Raw genomic sequence first — 17,307 nt, 5'->3', positions numbered from 1 at the left:
GGACTGAGGAAGAGGAAGGGAGAAGACAACTTTTTGTTGTTTTTTAAAAAGAGTTGTAGAACTTTTTGCCTTTTAAACTAGTATATCCACTATCTCTAACCAGTATGCAGTCAGAGAATGTTGTAGACTTTGGAACAGAGAGATCTTGGCTCCAACCCGTACTGCTTGTGAGACCTTGGGTTCCAGGTTCCTAATCTGAAAAGTGAGACTATCAATACCTGTTTGGCCAGTGAAGCATCGAGAAGTGGTTTAGAAGCTCTGCGGCCAGACTGCCTAGGCTCAGACTCCAGCTCCGACTGACTGACAGAAGTTGTGAAAATTCCTTAATTTCTCTGTGCCTCGGTTTTCTCTTCTGAAAATGGTGGTTATGATCACAGAACCTACCTCAAAGAGTTGCTAAATGGATTGAAAGAGAGATCCAGAAGCTCCTGGCACATAGTGAAGCTCAATGAATAACTGAGGCATCAGAGGGTTACACGAAACAGTGCATCGTGCACTAGGCATGGTGCTTGACCCTGAACGGGCATCCACTTCTAAACACACATCCAAAGAATCAGGGAAGAAGCCGGCGCTGGTCTCCCCAACCAGACTGAAGTACTAGATCTCTACCTTCCATGCAATGATGTGAAGATAAGTGGTCCCTGCCGGGCCACCAAGCCCCTCCCTAAATGTACTTCCTGGAAGAGTTGTTTTATTTGGAGAAAGTATGTAAGACTCATTTAATTCTTACAGAGTTTCACTGGCTTGTTCTTTGGTCTGCCTAAATGTTACAACGGGTTAGGCTGAGATGAGAATGGCTATCGAGGCCGTTTGTGCCAGCCGGGGCTCACGGAGCGCCTAGCGGGACAGCTGCACCACCAACGTGCAGTAGACGCTCTCTGGCTTAAACAAGCATCCTCTGATTTCAGGCGAGCCTACACCTGTGAAAGCTGCCCACGCATGGAGAGATGGCCACAGGAATGATCCAAAGCCACACCTGTCCCCAGACGTACCTATACCTCTTTACTCCCGCCTCTCCTGGGAGACAAGACTAACCCAGCTCCAAGTCACTTCCTGCCAGGGCTTCAGGGCAATTCAAAGAACATCTAAGTGCAGGTTCTTTCCAAATAGATTGGTTTCTTGAAACTCACAAGAAGTCAAACATCAGAAAAGAGGGGATTTCTGAAAGCCACCCACTAGGATGGCAACTGGTCCTTGGTAGTTTCAAATATTAAGAAAAGAAAAACAAATCGGCGTTGATTAGGCAGTATCTAATCTCCCTGAGCACAGGAAGTGAAGGCAATTGAGCCTGATTTGCAGGAGGCCCTGAGGGTGTACAAAGCAGCCACTCCTCTAGCAAAGCCCACTCACCGTCTGCAGAGACACCTGCTTTTCCTGCCCCAAGCTGAGCACACCAGAGGGAAAGCACCATTAAATTCCCTGTGAGCTCGGGGCCCACTAACTGCACCAAGGTCACCAGGTGAAGGGGTTGGGGAAGGAGGGAAGAAAGGATGAGATCAGTTTGACAGGCTAAATTGATGGGGTCAGTGGGAGACAAGAGCCATGAAGCCATTCATTCCACAAATGTTTATGGAGCCCCCAACATTCACCAGGCATTGACTTAGCCACCCAGGACACAGGCAAGAATGAAACTTGTCCCTGCTCTGAAGGCCCCCCTAAGACTGGTAGGAAGCTGACTGACATCTTGGTTCTGCCACACCATGGGAGCACAGCAGAGGGACCCCTTACTTCTGCTTTGGTCAGGGATGGTGCTAGGGAAGAACAACCTTAGGGTTGAAAGTTGTAGAACAATTAGGAGATTTCCAGGCAGACAAACAGTTGGGGGAGGTGGGAGGGTGAAAAGCAATGCAGAGGAAACCACATGTGCAAAGGATGGAGGGTCTGGAAATTAGATGGCGTAGTAGGGCTGTGTGAAAGGAGTACTGGATGCATTTAGGGAAAAGGTGTAAGAAGAGGCTAGAAATGTCGGCAGAGTCCCAATACCTGTGCATGGGAGAGGGAGAGAAAGAGGCAGGGAGATGGTGAGTTTCCTGCTATGGTCTAGCTAAGAAATGAGGAGAGCAGAAACCACAGCAGCAGAGAGGGGACATATTTCAAGAGGTTTCTGGGGGTAGAATGGATGGGATCCGCGGACAAACTGGATTAGGGAAAGAGTAGAAGGTAGTTCCCACGTCCTTGGGTTGGAAGATACTTTTCTGTCGTTAATTCCGAGAATACAGGGGCAGTGTTGGGGTAAGAGGGTCAGGAATTCAGATTTGACAGCGTCAAATTTGAGCTGCCTCAAGCTCACCCTTATGAAGATGTGCAGTAGAGAGTGGGAAACACAGACACACCTCATTTTATTGCACTTTGCAGATACTGTAATTTTTACAAATTGAAGGTTTGTGGCAACCCTGCATTGAGCAAGTCTATCAGCACCATTTCTCCAACAACATTTTCTCACTTCCTGTCTCTGTCTCACATTTTAGTAATTCTCACAATATTTCAAACCCTCCACCAGCAAAAAGATTACAACTCGCTGAAGGCTCAGATGATGGTTAGCGTTTTTTAGCAAAAAGTGTTTTAAAAATTAAGGTATGTGCTTTCTAGACATAATACTATTGTACACTTAACAAACTAGAGTATAAACATACCTTTTATATGCACTGGGAAACCAAAAAAAATTTGTGTGACTCACTTTATTGCAGTGGTCTGGAACTGAACCCGCAATACCTCCGAGGTGTGCCTGTGTACTGGTCTGGAGTCCAGGAGAGAGGTCTTGGCTGGAGGTTCAGCTTTCACAGTTTGGCAGGGTTGGCTTTACAGATACTTGTTAGTGGGGAACTAGCCTTATGAGAGGGGTTCTCCTACTGGAGAAACAGAGGGGACAGCTTATCTGATTGGTCATCTTGGGGAAGGAACTAAGCAAGTGCAGCCAGGCCCTGGGGGCTTACCCACTCTGGATCTCTCCTGCTGTGTGCTGAGTGGTTCCCTGGGACTGCAGTGGGTGGTCTGTAGAGAGTGAGCCACTTGAAGCAGACCCAAAGCTATGGTCTCCAATCAGCATTTTCAGTAATAAAGCGAACGTTTTGATCGCCATCTGTCTTCTACAAACTCATGAGGGAGAAGGTGTTATTTATTGAAACCACTGCCAAACTCCCAACACTACTAGTGTACGTTGTTTGCTGTACTTTTCTCTCCTCTGCATTCCAAGCAGGTGGTCAGGCCTGTTAGTGGAAATATCTTTCCTAAGATGTTTTTGCAGGGTGAGAAAGCAATCACTGGTAGCCTGTGCACGGTGTTCCTGGGGCCAGGGCTTTGAGGGCTGCGAGAGGAGACAGAAGAGATTCGACCCTGGACTGGGAAGAGGGAAAATACCAGCAGGTCCCCGAGGAAGACTGGGGTCTGGATGCTGCTCTGTGTCAACTCGCCAGGGAGGTGACAAATCCTCAATGAGGGCAGCTGGTCAGTGCAGTTGGGAAGGCTGGACCCCAGGCCCAGGAGCTCTCACTTTACCAAGGATTCCTTTGCTCCAAGCAGTAAGGCCACTGGCCCTGAGGAACCATGGGCCCAGACCAGGGAACATCTCAGCAATTATCAGCCAGACCAAAGACCAATGGCTTTGCCTGGAGGGGCCTCCCAGGAGGAGCCGACTTGGCACACCCCTGGGTGGAAGGGGGGGACGTTTACCGAGATTAATTTCCTGCCAGCACAGTAGAATCGGGGCTCATTGCCAGACTGAAGGTGATTTAAACAAAGTCAAGAAGTGTATTTCCTTCACTTCAGAGTTGGAAGACTAGGATTCACAGCTCTGACAGTAGTTATCAGAACACAGGGGTGCTGGGAGTACTGAATGCGGGGCTCAGAGAGAGTGAAGCCAGGGAGTGTGGGCAAAAGCCTGGACAATCTCAGATTTAGGGGTAAGTGAAGAAATAAGGGGCTGAAAAAGCAAAATCAGCAAGGCAAGAGATGCTAAAGAGAAGAGTTAATAGCATTAAATACTGCATGAGTCCACTAAGAATAGGACTGAAGTGTTGCCATGTGATCTGGCTGACCTTAGGATGACCTTAGCAGAGCAGTGCTGTGGAGGTGGACTCGAATGCAAGGAATAAAGGTCACATTCTCAAGAAGAGCAGCAGGGGAAGAAGGGAGAATCAGGGGTCACAGATCGAAGTGGAGGGAAGGTTTATTTTGGACTTAAGAGATTTCTGAAGGTGCCTTAAATTTGAGGAGAAGAAGCCAATGGAACAATTGCGGATACTTCATAGCACTGGATCCAGAGGACAGGAACATTTGCACATGTTGAGGAACGAGCCCAAGCAGGGAATAGGAATATGGAAAGGAAGGCAGAAGGTAGAAGTGATGGTAAGCTGCCACTTTTTTTAAAAAAAAAAATTTATTTATTTAGGTTGCACTGGGTCTTAGTTGTGGCAGGTGGGCTCCTTAGTTGCGCCTCGCGGTCTCCTTATTTGTGGCTTGAGGGTTCCTTAGTTGCAGCATGCGAACTCTTAGTTGCAGCATGCATGTGGGATCTAGTTCCTTGACCAGGGATCAAACCTGGGCCCCCTGCATTGGGAGCGCAGTCTTAACCACTGTGCCACCAGGGAAGTCCCAAGCCACTTCTGATATTACATTATAAAAAGACTATGCCTTCCCTCTTGGGCACTCTTGTCTTGCTCTCCCTTGAGTCACTCCCCCCTGAGGGGAAATCAGCTGCCATGTGTGAGGCAGCCCTATGTAAAGGCCCATATCAGTGACCCTAGAAGAGGATCCTTCAGCACCAGCCAATAGCTTGATTGCACTCTTATGAGAGACCTTGAAGGAGAGGCACCCAACCAAAGCACAGCCAGAATCCACAAACTGTAAGATAATAAACGTTCGTTCTTTTCAGCCACTAAGTTTTGAATGCAGCGATAGATAACTATGAATAAGTAGATATGTTTGCATGCAGGGAAGGCAAACATTTGAGGGAGCATGTGCCTGAAAGCCTTCCACTTTCTGTGCTGAGAGCAAGTTGAAAAAGAGAACAAAGGTTTGGCATGGCTACATTGGAAGATGAGAAATTCAGCTGGCTAAGGGTGCATGAAAGAATGGGCTAGTACTCGTAAGAGCCCAGCTGAGATGGGTGATTTAAACAAAAGTTGAAGCTACTGCAATAAGCAGTTAAGGACTTGTTGTCCAGCTACCTTGACACCCTGCAATAGAAGAGAAAGAGGTTGTTGAAATGACCAGGATGGGGAGTTTATAAGATGATGAAGTAGAAAGCCAAAGAAGCAAATCAGTTGGAGATGCTAGCAAGAGACGGGCTACAGTGATGGAACCACAGGAGGGGAACAAGAGGTGGTGAGAAGGTCACAACTGGATGGAAAGAAAATGGTAGGTAGCCTCAGTGAAGCTGGGGAGCTGGTTAATGGGCTTAAGAGTGAGAGGAATCAAAAGGCCCTAGGCCTGTGCTCAGAGAGGAGCAGTTCTGGGTGATCAGATGACTCTGGCTGTGCCCACGGGTGCAGGTTTCTTAAACAAGTGCCTTCTGCCAACTCCTCCAGTCTGATTCAAGCCAACCTGAGCTCCCTTCATCCCATCACCATGAACGCCATGCTTCAGCCACAAAGGACTCCTGTGGTTCTGTTCTCATGTCAGCCTGGGTTGCCCTCCCTTCCAACCCCGTCTTTCCCCAACAGATTCCTTTTCAACCCTCGAGCTCCAGCTCATGTTCTGCATCCTAAGTGAGCTCCTCACAAATGTCTACTATCTGAATTAATGCCTCCCCACCCCCAGCCCAGTTTTGCACCTATTACAGCCTTGAGTTTGCCATACATTATCATTAGGTTGATGGGGTTTTCTGTTTTCTCCATCGGAAGGTACATCCTTGGCGGGTAGACAGTGCGAGCCAGGACCTTTAGGTAGCTGGTGTTCCCAGAAGAGTGTCTGATTTGCAATCAGTGCTCAGTACTGAACTGGATAAAGTAGTAAAATAATAAGGCTGAAGGCACTGAGCATACAGTAAGTCTTCCTGAGGAACTCTGAGATGAAAAGGGCAGCGGAGAGAGCGCTTCCGTTCACTGTGCGTCTGCCGACACTCACGACAGCTGTGCCAGGGAGCTCTTCCAAGTTTGGAAGACTAAGGCTCAAAGGTTCAGACTTGGCCATCACTTGTCTCTTTACTCCTCCCTAGGGTCTCATCCAGTCTCCAGACTAAAATCCATCAATATGCTGACAACTCCCAGAATTCCTCTCCAGCCCAGAGTGTTCCCGGGATGGACTCTAGACACACTCCCACTGCCTCTGCCACCTCTCTAACAGGCCTCTCAAACGCACATGGTCACAGACTCCTGATTCCGCTGCAAAATGTATTGCTCCCACAGCTGTCTTCATCCTAGTAAACGGTGACTTCGCTCTATCAGGTAGGACTAAAAAATATCGACTCCTCTCTTTCACACAACCTCCCTCAGCGGTCCGATCGGCACTTCCTGTCAGCTCCACCACCCGCGGGTGTCTACATTCAACCACCCACTCCCCTGCTTCCAGCACCTGCCACCTGGATTATTGCAAGCCACTCCTTACCACCTGCCGGCTTCCCGCCTGCCCCCTTCAGCCCATTCTTGGCACAGCAGCAGAGAGGTTCTTTTCAAATGTAAACCCCATCTTTCCGCTCTCCCGTTTAAAACCTTCCGCTAGCGCCCCATCCCAGATCCTCAGACGGCCTACCAGGCCCTGCCTGATCCGGTCTCCTGTCGATCACTGCTCTGATTTTTTAAAATAGCTTTTTCAGATATAATTCACATGACATACAGCTTGCCTACTTACAGTGCACAACGGTGTGGCTTTTAGCACATTCCCAGAGTCGTGTAGCCACCATCTCAATGAACGTTACAACGCTTTCATCATTTCAAAAAGAAACTGAATCCCCTAGCCATCACTCCCCCATCTTCCCCTCTCTCCCAGTCCCAGGCACCCGGCTTTCTGTCTCCATAGATTTCCCTTTTGTAGATATTGCCTTGAAATCTCTCTGAGTTTCTCTCTGCCTCCTGAAAGCCCCTTCCGCCCACCTTCTCCCTCCTCCTCTCCTACCCCACCCAACACCTTGGCCTCCTGATTCTCCCTGAACACTCCCTTCTCAGGGCCTTTGCACTTCGGTTCTCTCCACCTGAACCCCATGGTCCCCAGATCACGGCCACACCTCATGTCTCCACTCAAATGCCACCTTCTCAGGGAAGGAAGCCTTCCCTGACCGCCATACGTTATTCGCTTACCCCGCACCTTACTTTCTCTGCGTCACTAATCATGATATATAATATAATATATGTAATTTATACAATATATATATAAAATTATATATGATATCAAGCATATTTTTTTCCTTTTTTAATTGCCTGTGTCTCCCTGCCACCCATGGAATATAAGCTCCAGAGGGAAGGGGTTACCACTTTTGTACCCTTAGTGCCTTGAACAGCACCTGAAATGTACTCTATAAATATCGCCAAATGAACAGCAGAAACAGGACTTGAACATGAGTCTACTGGACTCCAAAACCTATAGCTTCAGTCACTGTACTCTGCAGATCTCAGAAAATAGGAAGGATTTGGACAGTGGCAAGAGGTAGGAAGGTCTAACGCCCATGCTCAGGGTGGTGGATGCTGAGGTACGTTGCCCAGGTCTCCCCTCAGGATGGGGTATTCTTTACCCCAGCTGCGGGGAGCGTTGGCAGCCAGCAGCTCACAGCTGCACCCTCAGGGCTGGCCCTGGCCTAAAGAGAGCCGCCTCCCTCAAGGCCACTCTGCCCCTTTCCAAAGCAGCCTGTATCCAATGGTCAATGTGGGGTATAAAGCCTGCCCCGAGCTCCAACTGTAAAGGGCCATCCTAGCTCCGGAGCTCCTTGTGACATTTGGTGAAGACTTTGTTGGGACAGCATCAAAGTTCAACTTTTCCCTCCAACAATCCTGCTGCCTTTCCTCCTCCCACAGGCATTGATCTTGAGTTCACTCCCCAATAAACTTCGTGCAGGCAAATCTCTGTTGCAGAGCCTACTTTCTGGGGAGCTCAACCTGTGACGCTCAGAATAAATCATCCAATGACTTTCCAGAAAGGTCAAAAGATCTTTGGGAAACTGGACACAGAACAAGTAAGCTGGGCCTCTGAAAGCTATGCCAACAACCAGATGAGCCAGGCTCATCACATCCCTTTTAACAGAATAACATGGAAAGGAAGAGAATGTGGTGTGCGCGGCCCACGACCACTGCCACAGCTCGGGAGTATCCCTCACGTGAAAGCAACTTCATTTCTTAGCCAAGCAGACCTTAGCTTGGGTCCCTGTCTGTGCCATGACCTCACCCTGCTGAGCCAAATCTGCAGCAACTCATGAGTCATCAGGCTCGATCATAATTTCCTATTAGCTACGTACCCCCCCCAAAGGACAGTGGTTATCTTCACCTCCCCCTTCTGGAGCCTGGCTGCTGAGTGGGAGAGAAGAGGGGAGGGGAAAAGGAGTCATCAAGAAATGACAACCCCAAGGGGGCAGCAGTATCCCTGCCTGAAGTCTAGAGGGGAACAGGCAAAATTATTAAAATCATACTTGCCTGTCAGCCTTTCAGTTGAATAAGAAATTAGAAGGTGGTCTCCTCTCTAGTGCGGGAGCAGCTTGAGGGCAGGCATCAGTTATCATAAGTAATAGTACAGCCATTCATAAGACCATGAGTCATCCTAAGGCCGCTTCTCATATAGAGACTGGACCAAGCTCTGTTCTGGGCACCTGACATATATTCAACTAGTTTCACCCTCTTAACAACGCTTTCAGGTAGGTGCCAATCTTATCACCCTCATTTTGCACGTGAGACTAAGGCACAGAAAGCTTAAGAAAGGGTAGGAAACTTACTAAGGCCACACAGGTTACAAGAGAGTTTGGCCACTGTACCTACCACACTACCGGTGTGTATAATTCAGGGCCGAAGGCAGTGCTTGGGTTTGGTGGGGTACACTGCCCTGGAGGCCCTTCTCACAGCTAACCGCACACCCCTCAGGGGCAAGTAGGGGTGAGCGGCCCCCTGGGTTAAAGAAACCATGGGTTAAGGAGAAGTGCAGGGGCTTCCCTCCAAGCGCCCCTTCTTCCTGCCTAGGGTATGGGCTGTGAACATCTCCCCATGCCTAGATTCACGGCGCCTGCTTTCTCTTTGATGCATTCATTCTTTCCAGATTTTTTTACTTTCTTTCCGTTTGCTCACAAGGGAAGGCCTGCTGGGGCGGAAACATCATGCTTGAGTGAAAGGAGAACAATGGGTGCTGGTGGCCGAGGAAGCCTCGAGTGTGGTGGCTGTACTGCGGTTCCAGAACTTCCTCCAGGCAAGATCCGATCTGACAAGACACACAGCAGGGCTGATGCAGACATTCATCACTTCCTCCCTCAACAAAAGGTGCTAAGAAAATAAACTTCTCCTCTCACTGGCCACTTGGCCGCTGTGTTGATTACAGCAAGATCTTTACGGACTCTGGTTCTTTACTCATCCTTTCCGAGTATTATTTTCCTTGTACCTATAAGCCCCAGCCCCTCCCAACACACACACACAAGAACTTGGCTGCGTTTTTCCTTGGGCGTCTCTGGGTAGTGTTGTTTATTCCCAAGTTACCCTCCTGGACCAAAAAGAGTGATGATCCCCTTAGGTTCCAGATTTTAAGAATGTCTAGGTTTAGCTAGACCAGTGTTTCCCAAGCTGTTTTCATTATTACCCCCTAAAGAGCCTTGTCAGGTATTCTTTTCCTAATCGCCCTTCTTCCCATGCCATTACTGTCTACCAGCATATCTCAGGGCCACGAACCATTGTAATATCTAAGATTTTTTTCACATACCTCTGCCCTCTCCCCCCGCCCCACTTCACCTAAGAAACACCTTGGGGTCAATATCGCCTGCTAAGAATATATGAGCTGGAATCAGCAACGGAGTTTCCAGCTTGGCACTTTCTTCCTTTCAGTGGTGATTGCTGACATCCTGCCCCAGCGCTGCATTTCTTGCTCCTGGTTGTAAATAAACTCCCATCTACCTCTCCCAGTCAAACCTTAAGCCTGAAGTAATTTCACTCGTAGGTAATTACCCAAGAGAAATGAATGACTGTGTCCACCAGAAGACCAGTACAAAAATGTTCATAGCAGCTTTAATTGTAACAGCCCAAAACTGGAAACAACCTAAGTGACCTCCAATAAGAGAATAGACAAATTAGGATATATTCACACAATGGAATATTACCAGCAACAAAAAGGAACAAACGACTGCTACACATAACAACATGGATAAATAGCAAAAACAATGTAACTGAAAGAAAACAGACACAAAAGAGCATATATGGTATGATTCCGTATCTATGAAGTTCAAGAACAGGCAAAATTAGTCCATGGTGATATTCAGAATAGTATTGATAGTTACCTCTGGGACAACTTAGAGGGAAATTTCCTCCTCTATCTTGATCTGACTGATTGTTACATAGGTGTACTCAGGTTAAAATGTGTGTACTTATATAAAAATAAAAAGTCTGGCTATACACTTAAGATTTGTGCACTTATCTCTATAAATTACACCTTAAAATTTTAAACAGGTCCTTGAAAGCTCCTAAAAAACAAATCAGCCAGAGGTGCCTGGTTAAGATGCAGATTTCAGGGTCCCATTCAGAGACCTACTCTATGGGGCAGGGCTGAGAAACTGACCCTTATCCAACGCCCCCGGTTATTCTGATGCAGGGTGTCCTGGCATTACCCTCTAAGACACACTGGTCAACAGCACCAAGGCATGTGGGATCTTAGTTCCCCGACCAGGGATCAAACCAGCGCCCCCTGCATTGGAAGGGCAGCGTCTTAACCCCTGGACCGCCAGGGAGGTGCCCAGGTCAAGAGTTTTAGCAGAAGGTATTTACTGGCTTCAGTGGCATCTTGGTACATGTTCCCATTCCATAAACCTGAAGAACTTGGAGTGAATGGAACAAATGTAGCAAAATGTTCCCTGAAAAGCTGTGAGAAATGCAACAAAAATAGACCCCTATGTCCTATAAGCTTAAACTGAATCAATGTGAAGGCAAACTGCCCCCTAGGAATGAACGCTATGATGTTGGAAGCAAGGAAAAAAGGCAGAGAAAGGGACCCTTTAGACTAAACAGTTTTGAATTGCTGCACTTGAGTACTCTGGTTGCATCCCACCCTAGAATACTGTGTGTGGAAGGCAGAGAATCTTATTTGGACCTGAGTACTACCTCCTCCCGTTGAGCTGTGTGACTTTGGGTTCCTTAACAGCTCTGATCTTCAGTTCCTTCTCTCTAAAATGGGAATAACAGAATTTACTTCATGGGGTTGTTGTAAGGATTAAAAGAGAGAAAGAATATAAGGACATTTTACCATATGTAGGGAAGGAAAAACGTTTTTTTCCCTCTACCCTGTTAGGTTCTGTACCTGGGCCCTGTAAGTTAGACTGACAAAAGACACATTAACAAGAGAGAAACAAACAGAAGTTTATTAACATGTGCATTGCACATACCTATGGGAGTACCCAGTGATGTGTAACTCAGAGGGGTGGTTACAACTCGGGCTAGGTGGCATCTTAACAAAAGAACAACACACTTTGAGAAGTGATAAGAAAAGGAAAAGGACTTTGAATTTCTAGGGCAGCAAGTTGTGGGAAGACAAACACATGGGGGAACGAATGAAAGACAAAGCCTTGTTAGTAAAGTTTGTTATATAGATTCCTCCGGTGCCACCTCTGAGCTGATAAGGGTCTAGAGATATTTCCAGTGATGAACTTCTGTCCTTTCTGGTAGAGAGGGGAAAGGGACACCTTTATAAACTTCTGTCCTGCTTTAGGCAAATAGGGAGAGGACAGAGAGCTTTTCTTACATCTGCTTCTTCTCAATTGCTGGCCGTTCAGAATCATTCTTATACCAGAGTGGCATGTTTGGGGGAGGCATAGTCTGCTACCAGTCATACGCTTGGCATGCAGAAGGAGCTTGTTAAGTGTGGCTTTCCTGAAATTCAAGTTGTTTGCACTAGCTTCAGCTTCTCATTCACACATCAAATATTTACTGGGCACCTATTTTTTTCCAAATACTGAGGGGCCAGGGCTGGAAGGATGGATGAGATGTAGACACGCACAGCAGACGAGGTGGGCAGAACGACCTGGGAGGACAGGAACTGGGGATACGCTGCACAGTGCAGGCAGCAGCCCCACCCCAGTCTCGGGGACCAGGGATGGTGTCTCAAGTTCCCCCAAGCTGAGTTTAGCAAGATAAAGGGAAGTTGCCAGAAAGGCTGGCATAAGGACAAACAAAGGCCTGGGGTAAACAGGGCATCTAGCTGTGTAAACTTTCTGGGTTCTCTTTCATGGGGTGCATTGATATGAAAGCCAGCATCTAGGGAGAGATTGCTGTGTGCCAGGCGCTGGGTCGGATGCTGTGCGGAACATGAGGCTAAGTCAGTCCATGCTCTCAGGAAACTTTCATCTGAATCAAGCCCTCCCTAAACCCCTACGGTAAAAGACAGCAGGGGATCGAATTACACACATAATTTGTATCTGACCTACGCTGTGAACCAACTGCTCCCCCTCCCAGAGGGGAGGGCTGCAGTCTTGGGTGCTCTTACTATTTGGCCCCTGGACCTGGTAAAAGTCTCTGACCATGGAGGGAGTCGGCAAGCATGCTGACTGGTCCAGTCCTACTACCTCTATCACCCTCAAGTTACAGCATTTATGAGGTTCTGCTTCTTGGAAGTCAATTGCCAGGAAACACTCATGAGTGGCAGAAACCACACTCCACCTCATACCTCTGGTATGTCGGCAGTATCTTTTCCCAGGTATCTCAGGCAGAATCCAAAGGCCACCATGTCACTTTGTCATAAATTCTACCTTTTCAAGAAAACTTACGCTCTCTGTGAAATTGAGCAACCTCTCCAGGGCTGTGAGAAGTGGTTCATGCTCAGCGGCATAGTAGTAACTGTTTAACATCGGCTCTGCAGGAAAAAAAAGCCCTGACTTGTTCACCAATTCCTCTGGTGTAAATACTCCCACCATGATCAATTTCAAGCTACCAAAGCTACGCCACTGAGTGTGGAGTCGGGAAGAGATGTGTATGATCAGCTCTGGCCAGTGGAAAGGAGTCTGCTCCAGCACACCCCTGAGTCATGCTCTTGGCAGCCCCTGAAAGATGACTCACCAGAATGATTTGTAAATGTAACCTCAGTGATGAATAACGGCATATTCTTAAAAGCCAAAAGCATTGTCTGAAACACCTTCAGGCACTAGAGTGACCTGCTCTCCGAGCTGGGCTCACGGTTCTATTCTTCTCTAGATCAGGCTACCTTCCATATCAATTCCCATCATTTTTCTGCCCAGTCTCCTCCTACCCATCCATCCTTCCATTTTCAGCTTAAGTCACTTCCTCCAGGAAACCTTCCCAACACTCCAGCCTCCACTTAGCTCCTCCTACCATGAGCTCTCAAGGCCCCACCCACGTCTCCTTGCTGGGCTCATCACAGTTTAATGTTAAATGTTGTTGGTGTGATTATTTGATTTGTATCTTTCCCCGTCTAGATTAAATTCCCAGAAGGCAGAGCCTGGTCACCATTGATCCCTCCCCCAGCACATGATGGGAGCTCAGAATACACTTGTGGGACAATGAAGTAGAGGATGTGACGAAGAGTCTAAACCAAGAGCACCGACATGGGGCAGAGGCAGAACTTCCTTTCAGGATCGCCCCACAGCGCTCTCTCCACCTTCCGTCAGTCGCAAGGTTTTCAGCTTCAGTGTCAATTTAGCCCCAGGGTCATCCTCATCCAGTAGAGGAAAAAACTGTCCAGCTCTGATGAGAAGGCCCTCTAGCCATGGGCTACCACTAGGCTTACATGGCTTGTGTACACGTGAGACAAAGATCTCCTGTCTGGCCAGATGCAGCCCCAAGGACCCTTGATTTGCTACACGATGCTCTTTGGTGAAGAAAAACGCTCCTCTTCCTCAGAGCACACAGCTTGGTGGGCAGCACTGGGACTGAGTTTCAGCCCTTAGTCCACCACCTTTGTGCATCGTATGAACTGCAGAAGTATGCACAGCAGCCCTGTTGGCTTGGCCTCCCCAGGAGCCAGCCTCGCCAAGATCTAGGGACAGAGAGTTGAGGGCAGAGTGAACAGCAGTGCAAAGTCCCCGAGGCAGGGCTGAGCTCAGACATTGAGAAATAGGAGGAAGTCAGAGAGGGCAGCAGGGGCCAGAGGGGAAGGAATTTGACTTGTGAAGAGCTTATATTTCAAGTGTTGTTGAATTGAATGGAAGTCATAAAATTGGATAAAACAAGAATTTTCACTCTTATTCTCATGACCTATGGACTACAATGGGAATAGACCCTGAGGGAATGTACCAAGGTGGCCCCCTTATTATACACAATAGTTTGGGGACCAGGTCCCCTCCAGGTCATGCAAGACCTGAGTCAAATTATATTGTGAACCCTCCTTCCTCCACCTTCCCCTCCAGGTAAAAGCAGGTTGCAATAAGCACAGAAGATGGCCTTAAAGGGGTGGACATTTATTGTTACATGTACCTATCCCCTTTCCCCTCTTTTGGAATTGTTTCTTTTCCTAATCCAAACATGTGATTTGAATGAGGGCTGCCATATTCTTACAGACCTGGCTCTTGGCCTGAGGTGGAAACTTGGCCTTAACTAAACCAGCTGAATTCTTCCCTAGGATTTTAAAAATATGGACCAGAGAGACCTGAGTAACTCCTTTCTGTTGCATTTATTTTCTTTTTTTGGAGGTGAGCACTTATTACAAAACTAGGCTTGGGTATAAACGATACAATGGTAATAACAGGAAAGGACACAGTCCTGCCTCCATGGAGGTTATAGTCTAGTGGGAGGGACTAGACTAGTCCCTCCCACTAGATTGTGAAATTACAAAGGGGACAGTTACTACATAGAAGAGCCTGGTGGTACTCTGAGACCTGTGATGGGTGAAGTTGGCCATGGCTGGCTTCTCAGAGGAAGTGATGACTGAGCTGGGATCTAGGCATTGGGAATGGCACGTGAGAAGACTAAGTGGCAGGAGAGAGCATGGTGACTATAGGCAGAGAGCACGGCATGACTTGAGAAGAGGGAGAAGGTTGGAGTGTGGTCTGATGACAGATGAGGATAGAGGTGTAGGAAGAGACCATTATGTGTTAGGAATTGTGTTTTGTTCTAGTTACAGAGACCTGTAATAGGAGTGGCTTCAATAAGATAGACATTTACCATTTCTCACCTAAAAGTTGTCTGTAGATAGAAAGTAAGCATCTTTATCCCAAGCTCCTTCTACCATTTTCTCTGCCCTTTTTTTTTTTTTTTTTTTTTTTTTTTGCGGTACGCGGGCCTCTCACTGTTGTGGCCTCTCCCGTTACGGAGCACAGGCTCCGGACGTGCAGGCTCAGCGGCCATGGCTCACGGGCCCAGCCGCTCCGCGGCATGTGGGATCTTCCCGGACCGGGGCACGAACCCGCGTCCCCTGCATCGGCAGGCGGACTCTCAACCACTGCACCACCAGGGAAGCCCTCTCTGCCATTTTTAGTGCTCATTTCCATCTTCAAGTTCTCCTCATACTCTCAAGATGACTGCTCGAGCACTAGCTATCACATCCACATTCCAGGCAGAAGGAGGAGGAAGGCATAAGGGCAAAAATGGCAAAACTTCCAGCTGAGTCAGCCTTTTATAAAGGCCTTCCCCTAGAAGCTCAACTTAATTACTTCTGCGTACATCTCATTGTCCACCCGTGACTGCAAAGGGAAGGGGGAAAATGTGATCTTTTCAGCCAGGTACGTTGCCAATTCCAACAACATGGGGATTTTGTTACCAAGAAAGAAGGGGAAAATTTCAGATGCCTTTGAGATACCCAAGAGTAGACACCAGGTAGGCAATTGGCTACACAGGCCTAGAGCGTGGAGAAAGGTCTGTGTTGGAGAATAAATATGGGAACCCTCTAAGTAGAGATGGTGATTAAAACTGTGAGGATCTCTGAGGGAGGAAGTAAGAGGACCTAGGATAGAGCCTCGAGGAACTCCAACATTTGATGGCCAGGTAGGAGGCTAAGCCAGTCAAGAAGACAGAGAAAGAGAAAGATAGAAGATGGGAAATGTGAGGCTGCGGCACCACCCTGTTGGGGACAACCCTATCTGCAGGGAGAGAGAAGAAAGCGTCCTTGTAGAGAGTTAGCCAGAGAGAAGGACTGTGGGAGGAGGAGGCAGGATGAGGGAGGGATGTTTTCCCTGGTTCCCTCACATCTGATGCCCTACCCTTTCTGTGATTGAGCTGTTGAGCCATCTTTTTTTTTTTTTTTTTTTTTTTTGGCTGTGTTGGGTCTTCATTGCCACACGCGGGCTTTCCCTAGTTGCGGCGAGCGGGGGCTTCTCATTGTGGTGGCTTCTCTTGTTGCGGAGCACGGGCTCTCAGCGCGCGGGCTTCAGTAGTTGCGGCTCGCAGGCTCTAGAGTGCAGGCTCAGTAGTTGTGGTGCACGGGCTTGGTTGCTCCACAGCACGTGGGATCCTCCTGGACCAGGGACCAAACCCATGTCCCCTGCATTGGCAGGCGAACTCTTCTTTTTTTTTTTAAACATCTTTCTTGGAGTATAATTGCTTTACAATGGTGTGTTAGTTTCTGCTTTATAACAAAGTGACTCAGCTCTACATATACATATATCCCCATATCTCCTCCCTCTTGCGTCTACCTCCCACCCTCCCTATCCCACCCCTCTAGGTGGTCACAAAGCACTGAGCTGATCTCCCTGTGAAGCAGAATTTCTTAACCAAGCTCTCTATCCATGTACTTGAGATAAATAGCAAAATCAGATCTGGCCAAGTGGCAGAAGGAATTTTAAGTAGTAGGGAAAGGGCCAATAAAACTATTGTTCATTTTTTGATGAGGGGTGGGGAATGGTTTGAGTAGAAAGGACTAAATGATAAACCATATCCTATTTCCACGTGACTTTGAGTTCCCTAGGTACTGGTATAAACAAGGATATGAAACACACACATCCTCCCTACTCAGGGGGCTAACTAAACCAAGTAACTGTGCCCCATCACGGGCCATAAGCTTCTCCAAAGCTCCTTTTCTAATCCAACCTATTACACACATGCAAACCATCAACTTTCCCAGTTTGGGAAATAAACATGGAAAATAGTGCTCAGTCCTCAACCTTTTCACCACAGGAGGTCTTGGAGATGGGTATTTTGACTCAAGCCAGTCTCAGCAGCTAAAATATCACCTATCCTTGTCCACTCTCTTGAGAAGGAATGAAGCAACTGGGATGAAACAGGAGAAGTGAGCATTTTATACAGGAAAGGTGATATACAG

The sequence above is a fragment of the Lagenorhynchus albirostris genome, chromosome 13 (assembly GCF_949774975.1).
Source record: "Lagenorhynchus albirostris chromosome 13, mLagAlb1.1, whole genome shotgun sequence".
NCBI lineage: Eukaryota > Metazoa > Chordata > Mammalia > Artiodactyla > Delphinidae > Lagenorhynchus > Lagenorhynchus albirostris.
This window is presented reverse-complemented; position numbering follows the sequence as displayed.